Here is a 20,233-nt window from a genome sequence, read left to right on the forward strand (position 1 = left end):
TCTTTCTTCCATTCTCCAGAGCCCAAACCACTCTCTGAGATTTAGCATCCTACACCACAATGCTCATTTCCTTTGGCTAAAGATGACATGCTAATTGCTGTGGGTTTTCAGTGTGTCCTCAGTGCTCAGCCTCCATGACACTCAAGAGTTCATCTATTAAATGTATCCTGCACTAGTCCTTTCTTTCTTTCTTCTTCTTTTAATGTTTATTTATTTATTTTGAGCGAGAGAGAGACCCTGTGAGCAGGCGGGGACAGAGAGAGATAAGGGAGAGAATCCTAAGCAGGCTCCACACTGTCAGCTCAGAGCCTGACACAGGGATCAAACTCACAAACCGTGAGATCATGACCTAAGCTGAAATCAGGAGTAGGATGCTTAACATACCGAGCCACCCAGGTGCCCCTGCTCTAGTTCTTTCTGATTCCTACTTGCTACTGCAGGAGTCTGTGGAGTACCTCCCGGGCTTCCCTGCCAGTGTGAACAGGTTCTGGTAAGGTTTCTAGCAGAAACAACATCAACTACAAAGTGCCCATTTGGGCTATGGCAAGAAGGGTTTTATAGACTTCTCTGACTTTAGGAAGGGGAAAATAATTTCTAGGTATAATACAATTTGGAACATGCTCTCATTTTCCTCGGAAACTATTCCCTTGCAGTGATTTTCTGTCTCAGAGAGTAAATGTTCCCTGGGCTGCAGCTACTGTGAATCAAAGCAGTCCCGGTGGTAGGTGAATGGGGTTGGTTGCTCAGTCAATTCTTGCCCACTTACTTGTGGCCTGTGCTAACATCTCCTTCCCTCATTCTACTGCTTTTTGAAGGTGCCATTGTTCCCTTTCCTCTTCTACTGATTCCTTCATCCCTTCCTTCTTCCTTAATCCTCTGCCCTCCAAGCAGGCAGTGCTCACTTACCTTCTGCAAGCAGGTAAAGCCTCTTCGCAAAAGCCTGAGGGCCAGGCCAACTTTGCCAGTACATTTGCATACATTTACATTTAGTTGGCCTGCAAACATGATGATTATGCAAAGTTCTGCTCCTGGCAGGAAAGGATTCTGTTTGGATTCAGGAACTTTCAGTTCCACAGAACACAACTAGGTGAGAGAGGAGCTGCAGTCATTGCTATTCCACAGGAAGGGTGCCTGAGTGTTATTGATGGTAATGAAGGTTGGACCCAAGTGTCAGTGGGACATCTCCAAGTACAGAAGTCACCCTGCTGGGCTCCTGCTTCTGTATCCACATCTCCCCAGTGTCATTTCGTCCATAGTTAGCTTAAGAGTTAGGGGACTGCCTCTCACATTTTGATAGCATGCCCTCTGGCAAGCTGCCTGAGTGGCTCTCAGTAAGGCCTATGTTCTCAAGGCTCCCCTCCTCTCTTCTAGTAAATTCTGCATATCTCTGCAGAAATCAGCTTTCAGACCACCAACCTGCTCTTTCTTCATGTGTTGAAAACTTTACTGGGTCCCTGATCCATTTTCTTTCTTGTGAGTAACAAAACGTCCTTAGGTACCGCTATGGTGCCAGCATCTTTTTAATGCAAGGGTCCAATGCCTGGTTTGTAGAAAATAATCACTTGGTTATAAGAACATAGTATGATGAGTCAAAAGACATAGAAACTACTTCAGCATCCATTACTTGTGCTGTCTTAGGCATATGAATTAACTTTCTTACATATGTTTCTTGCTGTATAAAATAAGAGAGAAATATATGATCTTTGAAATCCATTCCTGCTCTGAAATCCTAGATTTTTATGCCTGGAGTTACATATTTTATAATCACAGATAGATTTATATTGTAGTCTATCCACTGTTTTATCTGCTTGTTCACTAAATATTTAATACCTACTAAGTGAAAGCATATTCAATGAGAAATACGTTAAGCGTCATCTCTGCATTAAGTGCTTTGCTACAACACCAAGGATAAAATAATGTAAATCATCAGTCTGCCTTTTACAATGATATCCACACCTCCTTCCTTGGGGTTTTTACACTCTGTCCTTGGGGAACAAAAGATTGATTGTGTCAACCTGAACACCTAAAATGTGCAATGTAGATAATAGCACTCAGTAATGTTTGCTTGAACAGAATTAAGATGAACCCCACTTGAATTCTAAAATTTGTCCTTATTTTTACATTTTTAGTGTGGAGCAAGAACAATGAACAGGAAGACAATAGTCACAAATAAATTATAGTTTTCTTTTGTAGTAATTAAAAATGTATTTGGGGAAATATTGTGGCAGGTAAGTTGTTAAGCCACCAGTCTAGTCTTACCTTAAAAATTCCAAGGTAGTCTGGGTAAGATTTTGTCCCTTGGACACCAGTCACTTCTTAAAAAACAAATTCACCTACTTAATCATTTATTGAATGTTTTTATATTCATGATATGATAGGAACTATGGAAAGAAATGGGGGAAGAGTTCAAGGAGGTTTTCATTCCTGAGGGAAGACAGAATATACCCTCCTAAAACAATTAGTGAAAATTGTTTGAACTAAGCAACAGGTAAAGTGTATATTTTGCCAAAACATATATTTAGTGTTTAGCATTAGCCTGTGAATGTTTGTTTACTTTACAAGTAGACTGACTTGATATCTGTTCTTGGATGTCTGGGGGACACCTCAAAGTCGAGATGTCCAGAATTGAACTCAAATGTTGCCTACACAAGTGTTTGGCATCACCATACACTGAGTTCCATGAACCAGAAATATGATCATTTCCTTATATACCTCTCTCAGTCCCTTTAAACATTGGCACTATTTTAATTAGTTTGGTACATAACAAAATACCGCAGGCTGGATGGCTTAAACAATAAAAATTATTTTTTTTCACAGTTCTGGAGGCTAGAATTCCAAGATTAGGGTACCATCAAGGTTGGTTTGTAGTGAGAACTCTCTTCCTGGCTTGTAGAAAATGGCTTTCTAGCTGTGTCCTCACATGGCCATGTCTCTGTATGCATGTACGGAGACAGAGAGAGAGAGAGGGAGGGAGAGAGCAAGAGAGAGAGAAGCGAGAGAGATCTCTTATAAGAACACTAATTCTATCAGATTAGGATGCCATGCCTGTGGCCTTATTTAACCTTAATTACCTCCTTAAAGACCTTATTTCCAAATACAGTCCCATTGGGTGTTAGGGCTTCAACGTATGAAATTTGGGGATCATAATTCAGTCTTAAACAAATAACAAGTATGGTAGCTCCAGCTTCTCACAGCTCAAGCTATTAGTGGCTTGACACAATAAAACTGTATTGCTTGTTCAGGTATTCCAATTATCTAAAGTTGGGAGAGGGCAAAGTGCTAGGTTCCATGCAATCATTCAGGATATAACCTGATTGAGGTTCTGCCCCTTTCAAAGCCTGGCGACAAGGTCAACTCTGGTCCTAACAGGCTGACTGGCAAGGAGGTTAAAGACTGAACATAAAAAGATGTGGACTGTTGTTGTTGTTGTTGTTGTTGTTGTTGTTGTTGTGAGAGAGGCTTGTTTTCATATGTTTTTATTATTTTTTTTTAAATTTTTATGGGCTAGGCTTCTTGGAAGTGGTATATATGACTTCTGTCCACATTCCTTTGGCTAGAATTCCCTGACATCTAGAAAATACAGTCTAGCTGTGTGCCCAAGAAGAGAAGAATAGGTTTGGTGAATAGCTAACTTGTCTCTCACATACGAAGTCCAATCCACCATTCTCCAAAAATACATCTTAAATCTCCCCACCTATTTCTGTTTCCATCACCCAATAATCTAGAATAAGATATTGTTGTCAATCACTTGAATTACTACAAAAACCTACTAAGTGTTTTTTTAATCTATATCTTTTCTAAAAAAAATAAATGTTAAAATATACACAAAATTTACTATTTTGTACCATCTTAAAGTATATAATTCAGTGACAATTAGTATATTCACAATTTTGTACAACAATTACCACTATCAATCTCTAGAATAATTTCATAATCCCAAACTCAGTACCCATTAAACAATAACTCTTTATCCCTTCCTCTCCCCAGTTTCTGTAACTGCTGTGCTTCTATTTTTGGCCACCATGCAGTCCAAATTATTTCCCAAAAAGTCTAATCACACACACACACACACACACACACACACACACAGTGTTTTTGTTTTTTAAACTTTTATTTAAAATTCTAGTTAGTTAGCATATAATGTAATATTGATTTCAAGAGTGAAATCACTTACATGTACTACCCAGGGCTCATCATAATGAGTGCCCTTCTTGATGCCCATCACCCATTTAGCCCATCTCCCATTCCATCAACCCTCAGTTTGTTCTCTATTGTTAAGTGTCTCTTATGGTTTGCCTCCCTTTCTCTTCCCTGCCCCTTCCCACATGTTCATCTGTTTTGTTTCTTAAACTGTGTAAAATATGGGTGAAATCATATGGTATATTTGCCTTTCTCTGGCTGACTTATTTCATTTAGCATACTACATTCTAGCAATGATATGCAAATGACAGGATTTCATTCTTTTTGATGGCTTAGTAATATTCTATTGTATATATTTGCCACCTCTCCTTTATACATTCATCAGTAGATGGACATATGGAATCTCTCCATAGTTTGGCTATTGTTGATAATACTGCTATAAACATTGGGGTGCATGTACCCCTTTAAATTTTCATTTTTGTTTCCTTTGGGTAAAAGCCTAGTAGTGTAATTACTGGGTCATAGGGTAGTTCTATTTTTAACTTTTTGAGGAGCCTCCATACTGTTCTCTAGAGTGGCTGAACCATTGTAACCTGTTTGTAACACACTCTATATTTAGACCCTTACTTAACTTCCCATTGGTCCTAACAAAATTATAAAAGTCCCTAAGCTAGCCTTCATCCCATGGGAGCTCTGATCCACAGCTGCCTCCTAGCCTGATGTAAACACACTCTCCCCTTCAGATTCTGTGCTCTCATTTAGAACTTCCTGGCTCTCAAGTCCCCACTCACCTCTAGGTCTTTGCATTGGCTGCCTTCTCTCTAAGTGTTCTCACCTCCCCATTTGCCTTGTCAACTCCTATTAGCTTCCAGATCTTATCTCAACTGTCTCTTCCTCAGCAGTTTCCTCTCAAACTCCTGACTATGCCAAACCTGCCTATCATAGAATTTCCTAGCATTTCAATCCTCTTTTCCAAATGCTTCTTGCATTATTGTTCATACTTTCAAAATTTTGTAGTATGTACATCTCCTCCCAATGAACCTTAAATTCCATAAGGGTGGATACTATACGGTTTATGTTCAATGTTTTATTTCTAGTACCAAAATAATGCCTGGCATATAATAGGCACTTGATGAATAAGTTATGAGTGAACAGATGAATGCTATCGGCAGCAGAAAGGGTTGAAATCAGAGTGACACAAAAGATGACTTGGAAGAAAGGAGCATGAAAACATTGATAAAATTGGCCTACAACAAGGAAGAAGCCATTCCCTGCTGGATGAAGTAGCATATTTTTTTTAATTATATTATTTATTCATTTGCCATAAAGTCTCTTTATCACATCACTTCTTTTTAAATCTTGGTGATAATGATTTGATGATCAGGATAATATTGCAAAAAAAGAATCTTTCTTAATTTTAAAGCATGCCTTTCTTTGGAGAGAAGCGAAAGAAAAACAATATTGTTGAATGATAACTACTGAGCAAGCAATTTCACATGATACTATATTTGATATTAAAGTTCCTTTAATAGAGTATCTTTGACATTTCTACTACATCCTTGAGAGCTTTTAAAAGAAATGAAACTATAGCCTCACAGCCATAGAGAAATGCACTGAAATCACAAATAGGAATGCCAAGAGTAGAACTTAATTGTTCAGACTCTCAGATAGGTTTTCTTTTCCTTTTTAGTCTTGGTGTCCCCCATTAACATCCTCATATTTCAGTTCTCTAGAAATTAGATGAATTGATAATATCAGTCAAACTGATTTAAAATCTTAAGAAGTGTTTTAGCCAAGCTTTTAGTTATGGGTCCCTGGAAAACAGATCCTGATTAAATGCCGATGTTTCATTTTTGGGGTGAACTTCCAGGGCAGAGAGTGAAAGCAAAGGGAAGTGAGGAAGAGAAAGATGGGAAGCAATAGGAGATGTTACCTTATCAATACTGACTGCAGATCGATGATGAGCAGTGAAGATCTGTAGTTGACCACTTGCCAGGTGTTCCCACTCAGCCATGTAAGAAGTGTACGAACCAGCTCCAGGGAGAGACTCTGCTTTGAAACCATCCATGATCAGAAGAATGAAGAGAGGACTTACTGACCTGATTCGCTCCTTGACTCATTTCCTACCTTACTTTGGTATAAGTTTATAGGGAGTTAACTACTCAGACCTCTGAGTTTCATTGCATGGCCCCTGCAGCAACCACTAGGGAAGCTAGATCTCGTGTCCTGAAAGATGGCATTTCATCAGAAGTTGAATGTGGTAGAGGATCCAGAGACTTTGCATGCTCAGCTGGTCAGCTTGAGGTCAGCCATGGGAGCTGAGGAAGCCGAGCAAGAGACCAAAGATTTGGGAGTTAAGGAGGCCAAGAGAATTTGAGGAGCAGTATATATATCTTACATATCTGATACACAGGCTTTTGAAAGACTGCAGGATTTGGTGCAGTTGCCTTTTCAACCTGAATCTCTCATGCTGGCCAGATGGCAAAAATGAAAAGACTGATAACATTTTCTTTGTGAAAATGGGTGTCAACTGAAACCTCAGACACTGTGACTGGGAGTTGCCTCAACTCCATTAGAAAGTTTCTTTGTAATTTCTATTAAACCTAAACATGCATCTATTTTATGCCCCCCAGATTCAACTTCTAGGTATTTTTCCAAAAGAATTTTGTATATGTACACATTAGAAGACATGAATAAGAATGCTCAGAGTGGGAATTTTTTTTTACAATAACCCCAAACTAGAAACCACTCAGTGCCTATCAAGATAATAGATTAATAAGTTATGGGATAAGTACAGTGAAAAACTACACAGCAGTTACTAAAGAACGAACTACAAATACGGACAACACATGGGAATCTCACAGATATCATGGTGAGTGAAGGAAGTTACACACAGAGGAGTACTGCTTATAGTCTTCCATTTATACAAAATTCAAGAGAGTCATATTAGTGGCAATCATTTGAGGAGGTATTAAAGAGGAAAGAGCATTAAACTCTGGAAGGAGGAATGTTTTTTTATCTTGATCTGTGTTGTGGTTAAATGGGTGAATACATATATACAAGTCCACTGACCTGTACACTGAAATCTATATTCTTTGCTGCATCTAAGTTAAACCTCACACACACACACACACACACACACACACACACACAATCTCAATCACTATAAAAACATACAGACAAATAATATCAAAGCCTGCAGCTTTGGGAATTGTTGATTAAAGCCTTTTGTTTAAGAGACATGGAGCAAGTTTGTCCTCCATGGAATTTGTAGATTCTACAAGAAAAGAACTGTTTTCAGTTTCTGGGAAAGGGACCATCCATTGTCTTCTTCCACCTCTAGAGCCCTGACAGCTATAATTAAAATAATGAATGATCAAAGGAAGAACAAACATTTAGGTCAAAACACAAGCCACCAAATGGATCATATAGACTGGTAAAAGATATTTTCTTTTTGCTCCAAGAAAAATGATGAGGGGAAAAAAAATTGACTCACAAAGAAAATACAGAAGGATGACAAAGCTTTAGTCCAGCAGTAAAGATCAAAATTCAAGTCCCTAGAGCTACAAGAGAAGAATCTCAGGGAGAATAACAATGAATAGAGGGGAAAGGCATCCTAGAAAGAGGAGTCAGACAAACAAAGAAAGGAAGAAAGAGGACCTTTTACAAAAGAACCAAACATGAAAAGAAGAGAGAGAGGCACAGAAATCTATAAAAAGGCTACTGAAGAAGCGAAAAGCACACAAAAAAAGAAGGACTTGAGATGAAAAATAAAAATAAAAAAGATTAAAAGGAAGGGGTGAAATAACAGAGGGAAAAGGACTCACCGATTGCTCTGAGGAAAAACATGGCTGTGCTAGAAAATCTATGTTTGCAGCAGCAGGGGCTGAGCCTGATGTGGGTCAGGAGGCCAGCCGCCATCCACTGGCTCTGATTTGGCGTGGACGGCCCCGGCAGATGGAGTACAGGACCACCATGGAGAAGAGTTCCAGGGACCTGGAGCCATGACAGTCCTTGTTAGATTTCACTAGCCCTGGGTTGGGCTTTAGGGTACTGATCTGAGAATTCTATCTCCAAGGTACCACATTTTGTTTGGGAGGTGATAGTATCCTTGTCTTCTGTTTGTCAATGGTGAAAGCATTAATCTTAGTTAATTGGTGTTGGAAAAATATCTTCATACAGTGGAACAAGAAAAAGAACCAGAAACCTGGGCTTGCTAACTAGCCCTCTGCTTATTGTGGAGCCTCAGGCAACTGATTTTACCTCTTTGAGCCTCTACTTTTTCAACTGTAGATTGGGAATAATGTCACTTGGGCAATACTGCAAATGGGATAGCAAAGAAGAAAGACTTCATCCATCATAAAACACTATCAAATTTAGTCATTTATATTGTTATATTATATTAATTATATTATATTATATTATATTACATTATATTATGTTATACATATCTGGTTATCTTTGTTAGTTTTGTTATTGAAGGATGCTATGTGGAGACCTCTGGTCATTTGCTAATGAACTTAACCAGGAAAAGCACATAGATTCTGCAGGAGTGTCTTGGGTTTAATGGTTGTTGCACAAGGGAAAATGCTGGCATCTGTTTCTGAGTGTTAAACCCCTGAGACAGTGTGCATAAAACCAAGTTTATTGAGAAGTGTGACTACCTATGCAACGCAAAACATCCTAGGCTCTAAGCTTCACTTCGCCTAGAAATTTTAAATGGCTCCTTCATGGCCTGCAGTTGTGCCTGTCTAGGGCATTTTGAAGAACTGAAACATTAAAAATCAACAACAACAAAGCAGAGCTGATTAATTACTGCAAAAGCTGTTTTAGGGGGAAAAAAGAGAAAAGTTGTTGTCCTATTATATTTCTGGAAAAAATGAGCATTTTATCGCTTCTACAAATTGCTCCCTGGAAAGTACTTTCATTTTCTAATTGTTCATAAATTTACTGACAGGTGGTTACACAGTAGTAGGTGTAACATCGTTATTTTCATTTTATTATATACACTGTTTTAAAGAGAAAATCTGGAAGGGCTGGGTATTGTATATCATTTGATGTACCCTGAAAATGTGTGGGTGGGAAGGCGTAGCCTAAGGCTGCTACTTCCCCATATATGTCTAGGTCTCTTTTCCCTCACATGGGGTCAATCTAGACAGTTGTGACTCGTTAGAATACATTAGGATGGTGACAGTAAAACTAAATTGTTTTTCTGTGGTTACTCTTTTTCTTAAAAAAATAAAAGATATAAGAATAGTCTTCACTTTCACTGAAGGATCTGTCACAGGTTTTCATTACTAGGGACAAAACAAATCTCAAGTTCATATGGACACTGAAAAGTTGGTATTTGGTGACAATTAGTTGTGTTGGACAGATTGCTCTGTTGAAATTTACATATACTGGTACATCTACTTGAGACTGTTAACTCTGTGAAGCTCGGAATTATCCAGCATTGTTTAGCATATCTGTAGCACCTAGCATTTTGGCTAGATTATTGCAGGTGCTCAATAAATATTTGCAATTTACTGTTGCAGTTGTGAACCATAATTTATTTGCAGAACTTAATATATAAATTAATAAAACTATCCTCTTGTGGAAATAATAACCACGATTTACATAAAGACAACTATAGGCAAATGAGTTCAGCAGCCAGGTTCAAGGGTTTATGAGCATAGAGCAGGTGGAAAGAACATGTATAATTGGTTTCCATCCCCACCTTATTGAAACTTAACATATCAAGGTTATCATTAACATCCAAGTAGCTGGACTTATTTCTTCACACAGTTCCTCCCTCAATAGATTTGGAAGCTGTTAGCCACTTTTTCCTTATAGAAATACTCTTTTCTTGTTTCTACGATGTTATGCCACATTGTTTACATGCCTTTACCCACTCCTTTTCATTCTCTTTCAAGAATACTTCCTCAAGGTTTAACCTGTCATGGCAGGGCTCACTGTAATTCCATTAATGCCCTCCTTTGTGCACACTAATTCCCTGTATTGATCTCACTGATTCAAAATCTTCATCCTAGTTCAACAGTCTGGACAATTCTCTTGAACTCCTAAAGCAGTCATCTGCTAGATATACATGCTGAGTATCCTGTCAGTCACCTCTACTCAATAGGTCCAAAATGAAGCTCTAAGTTCTCCTTATCTACTCCTTCTGTTCTTCCTATTCAGTTCACTATATCTATGGCTCCATGAAAGTGGCCACATTTAGGAAAAACAACAGGACACTTTTTGTTAAGCTTGAAGTTCAGAGAGGCAGCAAATCATTTTTTAGTATTAGTATGTCCCCTTCAACATTTTTTAATTTTCACTTTTTAAATTTTATTTCTTGCAGCTTTATTGATTTACAATTGACAAATAAAAATGGTATGCATTTAGGATATAAAAGTGATGATTTGACCAATGTCATTCAATACTTAAAAGCAAATATACCTGAGTGTCTTGTATTTTATCTGGTCACTGTATCTCCTTGCTAATTACCAAAGACTGAAACAAGGGGACCATCTTTGACACTTCCCTCTCTCTTATGCCTTCAAAGACAATCATCCGTGGGTTTAAGTCCACTTTTCTAGTAGTTTATTTACCTGAATAATTTTCTTTATGTTTAGAACCAATATCTTAACACAAATTCTTTTCACTTCTTACTCAGATACCCCCAATTTTCCTGTTCTTCCTCCTGCCTCACTTCCCTTCAGTCTATGCTCCACAAGACAATCAGAGTGACCTTCTAATGTCATATTAAGTTATATGAACAGTGACCATCACAGGAGAACTAATGCAGGCTTTGATATAGACCACTGGTTTGAAAAGCACATTTTAGAAAGCCATCCATGATGTCAGTAGGACTTGAAGACTTCTATCAGCTCATATGCTTCCTCTTCTACAGACTCTAAAATCAGCTCTGGTATTTATTATACTGTCTCTAAATCACAACCATGATCTTCACATCTCCAGGCCTTGGCAGTTACTTGTGACTTTGGCAGAAACATCTCTGCTCATGCCCTCAGAATGCAGATTAGATGTCATCTCTTCAGGAAAACCTTTCTTAAATTTGAATGTTAAATAAAGTGTCTTTCTTACACCACTGTGGTGAAACTTATGTGCATTGTAATCGTCTGCTTATTATCTGTTTTCAAAATCAGACCATGAGCTGGTCTGATTTTAGACTCAGACATAATCTTTAGTCTCCATCTATCCAACACCTAGCAAAGTGCTTGGCATCAGTGAGCTCTCAACTCGTGCTTGTGATGGGAATATAAAGGAGGCCAAAATCCATGCCTGCAAATATCTTTCACAACCCCTGTTATATCCTTAGGAGTCCTCACGGCTCCTGGCCATTTTGAAATGCCCTAATAGAGCTGCTGGAACTATAGGCTACCTTCTCTATTCATATCAGACATACTCTTAGAGTAGCATGTATATTGTATCTTATTTATATATTTAAATACCTGTCTACATTTATTTTTTTCTGGAAACATTCAGGGAGCTCCTGTGAGGTAGAGAGCAGGTCCAATTCAGTCCCTTTCTCCAGGAAGTTTATAATCATTAGTATAAATAAACCAAAATACTGATAGATACCCCATCTTGGGCACTAGAATATATGCATGAACCAGGTACAATGGGGCTAAAAGAGGAAATGGTCACCTTATGGGGACAGCTGGATACATTTGATAGAAGGCTTGACACTATACAGATCCTGGAAGAACGATGCAGAATAACCCCAACTAACAAGGGAGAACAGGCTTGGGCCAGTAGACTAGCAAGCCCTATTCAAGATACTCTAAGGAGCTATGGATGGCTGGAACATATTAGGGGGGAGATAAAGCTGGACAAAAGGCAAAAGTCAGATGCCTTGGGGAACTAAATGCAAAGATAAGGAATTTGGAAACCACAGAAGAATTTTAAGCTGGGAGAGAATTATGATTATTGTGACCAGATTTTGATTTAAAAACTATATGTATGTTATCATGAATGCAGATAAGGTGTACAGAAGATATGGGAAAGGCTGGTAGAAAATGAAAAATCAGTTTATCTGTATGAGTAGGTTTTCCTCTTAGAAATAATGATCACTAAGGGCATCCTGACATGGCCCAAATAAATGAGTCCACCATAAGAAGTAGGAGTGGGCCTAGGATTCAAATAAACTGGTTTATTGCTATATGGTATGAGATTCAAAAAAAAAAAAAAAAAAAAAAGGAGAGACAGAGAGACCGAGAGTTACTAATCAAGCTGCCTGGGTTTTGGATTATAGACACTTTCACATTTGTTTTATTGCTGAAAATATCTCTTGTGTACAGAACATTTTTAAGGGAACATTCCCTCTCTCTCTCTCTCTCTCTCTCTCTCTCTGTGTGTGTGTGTGTATGTGTGTGTGTGTGTGTGTATATATATATATATATATATATATACACATATATATATACTTTAAAAAAAAAACTTATGATATAGTCAAATGATGAAACATCACACCTGCCAGCCCTGAAAGGCTATAAATACAGAGTGAAGTATAAATCTAGAGAGAAAAATAACCATATCCATTATATATTTATTGCAATTAGGAGATAATTTTGATGGCAGACTAAAGATAAATGGTTATTGATTTGCTTAAACCACATAAGAACATGAAATATAAGATATGTAATAACCAGAAAAACTATACATCTATTGGAAGAATTATTATAAATTAATTGGATTTATTAACTTGTATGTGAAATGTAGTGTTCTGCAAGAGTAAAAATAGACAGAAAATAAAACAGAATAATCCAAACCAAATTATTATAGCAATCTGTGCAGCAAGAATATTAGAGGTGGTTGTTGTATTCAGGATTCCTAGTCTTAGCTATTCATGCTTCAGATATAGAACACCTTCTGTGTGTGTACAACCTGTCAAGGTATGAAGATGTGGCCACGTATAAATTGTGGCTTCTTCCCTTCCACAGTTTACACTGTGGTAGTAGAGACAGACATCGGAAGTAGATAACTATAATCAAATGCTGAAGTACAGTTGTGTTCCAGGAGAACATTATGGCTTTTTATAGAGGAGAGAATGACTAACTCCCTGGTGTGGTCCTGGAGATCTTTAGTGAGCTGAGTTTCAGATGATAGGTGATTTCCATCTGGGTAAACCCTAGGAACATTCTCCCTGGAGAGAACTTTATGCAAAATCTCAGTTGTGATGAAGTATTGTCCTAGCTTAGCAGTGGAAGCAAGATGCAACACTTGCCCTCAAGGAGCATCCAATTGGAAGAGAAGGCTGATGAATTTCAAATACACACTAAGGGAGCAAATCCAATCAGAGTTAATCCGTATAACTGTGGGAGGAGGAAATTGGGGAGAATAAGATACTGCTTTGAAATGGAGATGGAGCTTCCACTGGGCCTTGAAGAATGGATTGTACTTGGAAAGAGGGTGGTAATTAAGAAAAAGAAAATTACAAAGAAAGACTCTTTTAATCTAAATTGGAGACTTTGACTTGATATGAAAGAAAATAGGGGGTCATTTAGAGGTTTCCAAGTAGATGAGTGGCCTGAGAAAAACACTATTTAAAATTAGGCTGTGGCAGATATGCAGAAGAGTTGCCCAGGAGGAAAGGATTCAGGAAAGTCTCATGGGAGGGAATTGCCGTAACCAGGACAGAAGTCATGCAGGTTGTAAAAGAAAGATGAGCAGAGGAGAGGGAGAGAAAAATATAGAGTATGTTTCAAAAAGATAGTTTGGATAAAGAAGTTAGAAAAACATTTGGAAACTGTGTGAAAAGGAATGTTTTTCAAGTTCCGTTTGCAGCATAAAAATGTTTGAGAAGGGAGTTCCTGTTAACATATGTATTAACCCTGATTTTATTTTCTGCATTTGGCATCAGGGTTCTTGCTGACACTGGAGGAACTGGATCTGTCATGCCCAGGATTAACCAATTCCTAGAGATAGTAAACTTCTCCTTTGCAAACAAGCACATCTTTTTTATGCAAACCAATCAATCCAGATCCCACACCTCCCAACCACATCTTTATTGGGGTCTCACACTTAGGGTCACCATCCACCTGCCCTAATAACCCCAGGACCAGGTACCAGACAACACGTGTAATCTAGATCCTGCAGAAATTATTCAAACTACCCAATCCTAAACCTGCTTCTCCTGCTTTACTTTGCCTTTCCCATGGACACCATAATACAGGCTCTAACCAAGATTTCCCTCATTTGGCCTTCTGACTGACCCTAGTGCTTCCGCATGTGGCCTTGTGTGCTATGCTGTGACCTATGGATTTGTGAGTATAATAAACTTCTAGGGACCTGTGAGTATAACAAACATTTTTACCTTCAAATCAGGTATTTCTGTGTTTGTGTGTCTTAACATACCTGATCAAAATGAATCCCAGTTATCTGATTAAAACAATATATTGCCTGCAGTTGATAACTCTGGGCTTGCTTATATAGCCTAACTGATCAGAAGAAGAACATAAATACCCGTGAGAAGTGTGTACATCTAAAGCATTGCGGTCACTTTTGGAGTATATAGATATGACCTTAAATATGATCAAATAATTTATATTTAATCCTTAGTGTGTTTTTATCTGCATTAGTGATGTCTTTATTGTATTTAAAACTAGGGATGATTCTAAAGATAGTTGCAAAAATTAGTAACAAAATGCTGCTACATAACCATTTTTTTCTTTATACCAATAAAACCCTCTTTAAAAATGTCAGTAACACCTAAAAATGATTTTTTGCTTTATTTTGCTTTTTCCTAGTTGGCCCCAGGTGCAGCATTGAGTATATCATATTCTTCAGTTTATGACACGCTGTCATCTTTGCTCTGTAGAAAGTTGTTCTATTTAAAACAAAATCAAACAGTTGAGAAAACTAGAAAAATTAATTGACTGCAAATATGTTAAGCAGAGGGTTAATATCATTATTCTATAAATAGGGAATAATTAATTCAAGGAAAATAAAAAGTACTAATAGATTAAAAAATAAGAATGGGTATTTCAAAAAGAGGATATAAAAATATTAATACAAGTGTGTTCATAAAAATAACTTAATTCTCTTATTATAAAGATATTACACATTCAAATGCCATTTTTCAGCTACTATATTGGCATTTAAACAACATTAGAACACTCAGTAGTAGGGAGGTTGTGATAAAAAGGTCAAACCGTATCAGTGCGGTGTAAGTTATTGTAGAAAGCAATTGGCAATATGTCCCCCAAACCTTTAAAACATTCTTATCCCTTAAGCCAGTAATACCACACTTGTTAATTTTTACTATAGAAATAACTAAGCACCACATGACAATGTATAAAGATGTTCATTTATTTTTTATTTATTTAAAAAAAATGGTAAATGTTTATTTTTTAGAGAGAGAGGGAAACAAAGCATGAGCAGGGGAAGGGCAGAGAGACAGGGAGATACAGAATCTGAAATAGGCCCCAGGCTCTGAGCTGTCAGCACAGAGCCTGATGTGGGGGGCTTGAACTCAAGAACTGTGAGATCATAAACTGAGCTGAAGTCAGACGCTTAACCGACTGAGCCACCCAGGTGCCCCTCTTTGTTATTTATGATTAGTGAAAAATGTTTTTCTAATTACTAAAACAACAACAACAACAACAAAAGGTAGTTTCTATACAGCCATTGTGTTTGTAAAAAACATTTGGTGATATGAGAAAATGTGTGTGTTACAATAAGTACAAAGGCAGGACAACTAGATATGTATACTTGTAGGTATGATAGATGAGTGTGTATATTTGTGTGTGTGTTCCCATGGTTGAAAGGATATACCACTAAACAGCTACTATAACAGTTAAACTTGAAAAGACTGGCAATATCAAGTGTTGGTAAGGATGGAGAGTAAGTGAAATTCTCATCTACTGTTGGTAAGAGTATACAGAAGAACAGGGATTTTAAAACCATTTGGTAGGTTCTTATAAACGTCAGTGAGCATCTCTTCCAAGACCAGCAATTCTACTCCTTGGTATTTACCTAAGAGAAATGAAAAAAAAAAAAAAAAATCCACAAGAGATTAGTATAAAAATGTTTATAACAGCTTTATTCATTATAACACAAAACTGGAATTACCCCAAATGTACATTGGAGAAGGATAAACAAATTGTAATATATTCATACAGTGAAACACTACTCAGCAAAAAAATTAAAGAAATAATCAACTGCCAGCATATACAACATAAAGAAAAATTTCAGAAACATTAGGTTAAGTGAAAGAAGCCAGGAATAATAGGTATATACTATTTGAGGCCATACCTACAACTCAAATAAGCAAAACTAAAATGTGATAGAAACCAAAATAGTGACAGAAAATAGAGAAAAGTCACAAGGGATCTTTTCTAAGGAAATATTGTCTACCTGTTTTAGATGGTTACCTGAACATATAAATTTTCAAAACTCACCCAATTGTACACTTAAGATCTGTGGTTTGTAAATTTTATCTCAACAAAGAAATCCAGATGAATTTAAAAATGGATTAAATCCTTCAACATTTAAAAAAAAATAACTTCAAAAGATCATTTATATGTTTGTTTACCTAGGCTATAGGTATCCCAAATTTTAGGAAGAACATTTACTTATTTATTGTTTGTTTGAAAGAGAGTAATAATGTGAGTGGGGGAGGGGCAGAGGATGAGGGAGAGGGAGACTTAGGCCAGCTCCATTACCAACATGGCAGACAGTCATGGGGCTTGATCCCATGACCCTGGGATCATGACCTGAACTGAAATCATGAGTCCTAGGGGTCGTTCAACTTACTGAGCCACCCAGGTGCCCCTAGAATATCTGTTTTTTAATTCAAGACTAGAAGTCTAAAAATGAGTTTAAAAAGGAGAAGATATTCGTATTTGACAGTGTTTATTAGAAAAATTATCCTATGGCAATAGTATAAAAAATGAGTTGACTAACAGTAGGAGGAAATATATTTAAAAGCATAAAACAGATAATCTATAAATAATATAGCATAAGGAGATGTATCAGAGATTTTCTAAGAGCACAGGTCAGATAATACTTTTGTTGTTGTTTTTTCTGTTAACGACCAAGTCATTTTTGAATGTCGAGGATCTGTCTATGGAAGGTGACCAAATCGTAACTTCCGTCAAGGTTTGTTTTGGCAACAAAGCACCTCACTGGAAATGAACATCTGGTAGTCTTATTGACCTGGATGAGGCTGTTAAAATGAATTCTATCCTGAATGTGTCCCTCCTATAAATATCCCTAGGATAGGGAATCTGGACCCAGCTGAACAAAACAGAAGATAATCATGGGATGAGCACATCATGTAGAGATTTAGGCAGTATCCTGTTAGGGCCCTGAGGGAACGTCCGACATTCTATATGAGCAGCTGTGTGTGTGTGGAGGGGGGAAGGAGGAGGGGCAAGAATGAGATCATAAATTTGTGGAACTGCCATCAAAGCAATATCTGACATTTATATAATACTTTATGATTTGAAAAGTTCTTTTGCATTCATTAACTCATTAGACCTTCACAACTCTGTGACATAAGAAGAGCAGGTAATACTATTTCCATGTTAAAGATGAGAACATTGATATTCAGCAGTATAAAGTAATTTTTGTAAGGTCAGATATATTTTAAGTAATAGAGCTGGGACTTAAACTGAGGTTTGCCTCTCCCTATGGCTTTATTATTTCCACTGTGTCAATCTATCTCCAGGACAAAATCATGTAGCCTCAGAGAAGTCTCTTCCTGAAAGATTCCATGATATTCAGCCTAACAGTGTCTACTTCTTTCTGTCTTTTTCTGTTTCCCCACCTTCAGCAAGGCTAGGTAATCACTCTTCTTAGTATGTGAAACATATATCTACTCTGTCATATCCGCCTCTCAGTTGTCACTTAGCCAAACTATGCAAATTCCTCTGTCTGCACACCTCTGTGTCAGCCATTGCCTTCAGCAACACTGTTGTTCAACTCTGGACTCCTTCCAACTGTTCAGATGGGCAGGGAGGAGTTTCACCATCAGAGAATATAAAGAAACATGACTATTCAGCCCTTTTTATGCACCTATTGGATACCTAACTAATGATGCTCTCGCCATATTGAAAACAAAAATCGAGGATGACAAATTTATTTCAAATGTCTTCATGACAAGTCAGTCAGTTCATCACCAGCCAGAACTACGTGTGAGCTGGATGCTGACCTCTGAGCTCAGGTAACAGAGGAACCTGAGGAAATGATGTTTGTCTCAGCTTTAAAGGGGGTCCTCTTCTAATCACAAAATCTGTACACACAACATAACAATATGTTTTCTGTTGCAAGTAAAGCAACATTGGAGGGGAGCTATTAGTAATATCTCTTTTCCCTGCCCTTAAGTTTCAGAACAACTTAAGAGATAGATAAGGGGAAAATAGAGCTAAAAATAGCACCTTCCTTTGTGACAAAAGTTGAAAGTGGATAATGTGGTTTATATCTTCAGGCAGATGGCCATTTTAGTTCTAAATCTAAGCATTAGATGCCTGTAACCCTAGTGACAGGAAGTGCTAGGGAACTCTAGGCCACCCAGGCCAGGCCCTGTGTCTTGTACTGCACAACTCCAGACTTCTGTGAAAATATCAGCTCCCAAGAGAAAAGAAAGGCCTGACAGTTCCTTCTTTTTTCCTTACCAAAATCACTCATTAGATTGAGATATCCCTCCTCCTTTGGTGGTGAGGGTGTGTATGGGAAAGTCCAGGGTTTCCCTCAGATATAAGGAACAACAACAAAGGTAAAGCCGGGGGTGGGAGTGGGGGAAGGGTGGGAGGGGTCCTTCCCAACACCAGCTGAAAGGGATTTAACCAAGAAAAACATCGTGTTATCTCAAAGTCAGAGGAAGGGTGTAAATCACGACCAGAATTGTTGCCTTAAAATCCGGACTTTTTCTGTCTTCTGTCACTATGTGTATTTGGTCCTTAGGTTTGAACCATCACAGTGAAGAGATGGTGATAGCATTTGCAGACAAACACAAGGAGACAACAACATGTAGGGGAAGAAAAAAGAATGGAGATTTTGCTCTTATATCTCTTTTTGTGAAGGAGGGAATGTTTCTCCAGATATCTTCCCTTAAACTTTACCTCAGATCCTTCTAATTAAGATTAGGTGACATTCCCATGCCCTGCCTGGATGCAGGGGAGGCTCAGAAAGTGAGTTTATGGTATTTGAGCCTCTTTAGGGGAAGGTGGCCCCTGTCATACAAAAAGAAGGCAGTTCGGTGGTGGTGGTGGTGGTGGGAATAGTTATTGAGTAGGTAAAAAACAATAGCAGTCTTAATTACATGTAAAAGCTTTCCCAAAAAGATCTGCAAATATAAAAAGTTCCTGCACAGCAGCTCTCTATATAGAGCTCCTAATAACTAAATATACTTTTGGGTTCATATTATATTTCTGAAAAAAAAAAAAACACAAGTAAATCCAAACTTAAATGTTATTGTTGTTCCTGGGCCCATGACCTATTATTTGCTTCAGGAGCAGGATCAACCATTGAACAGATTGATAGGGTATTAGATCTATTCCTAGATGGTTTCTTAATCCTGCTTTCTCATTTCTAAAGATGTCGACAGGAGGTTCCAGAAAATTAAATCATTTTTTTTTTCCATTGTCACCAGCTCCTTAGTGAGGATTAATTGAGCCTATACACTTAGGACCAGAACACAAAATTCTACCTCAGCTTTATATGCAAGTTAGGAATAACACTCCTTTACTTATATAGAGATCTTCTTCAGGGAGGTACATGTTCAAAGAAGGACATTTTCCTGGAGATCTCAGTGGTTCAGGATCCATACAATTTGGCAATTCAGTATAATTTTCAACTGTGAGAGAGAAATATCACACATGAGTTTGCAATATGGAGCAGCCCTTCGGATCAATTTTGGGTGTAGAACAGTGATGAGCAATTATTTAAAGACCTTCCTCCCTCTAAACATCTGTAAGCACTGTGAAAATCCAGATTCCCATGTTTAAAACCATGGGATCTGCTGAATTTTCTGGTACAACAAAACTTCCCCTGTCATTGCAAAATGAAAACTGGTATAGATTTGCAAAGTGCTAAGAACACTTAATTTATTTCCAATCTATTTTCTTATATTCCTTGTTCTTGCAGG

General features: G+C 37.7%; 1 protein-coding gene across 9 annotated transcripts in view; it reads left to right on the plus strand.

Annotated features, from left to right (window-relative positions):
• OPCML (opioid binding protein/cell adhesion molecule like) overlaps positions 1-20,233 on the plus strand; it is a 1,068,196-nt gene that overhangs the window by 865,482 nt on the left and 182,481 nt on the right. The gene's annotated exons all lie outside the window — the stretch shown is intronic.

The sequence above is a fragment of the Panthera onca genome, chromosome D1 (assembly GCF_046562875.1).
Source record: "Panthera onca isolate mPanOnc1 chromosome D1, mPanOnc1 haplotype 2, whole genome shotgun sequence".
NCBI lineage: Eukaryota > Metazoa > Chordata > Mammalia > Carnivora > Felidae > Panthera > Panthera onca.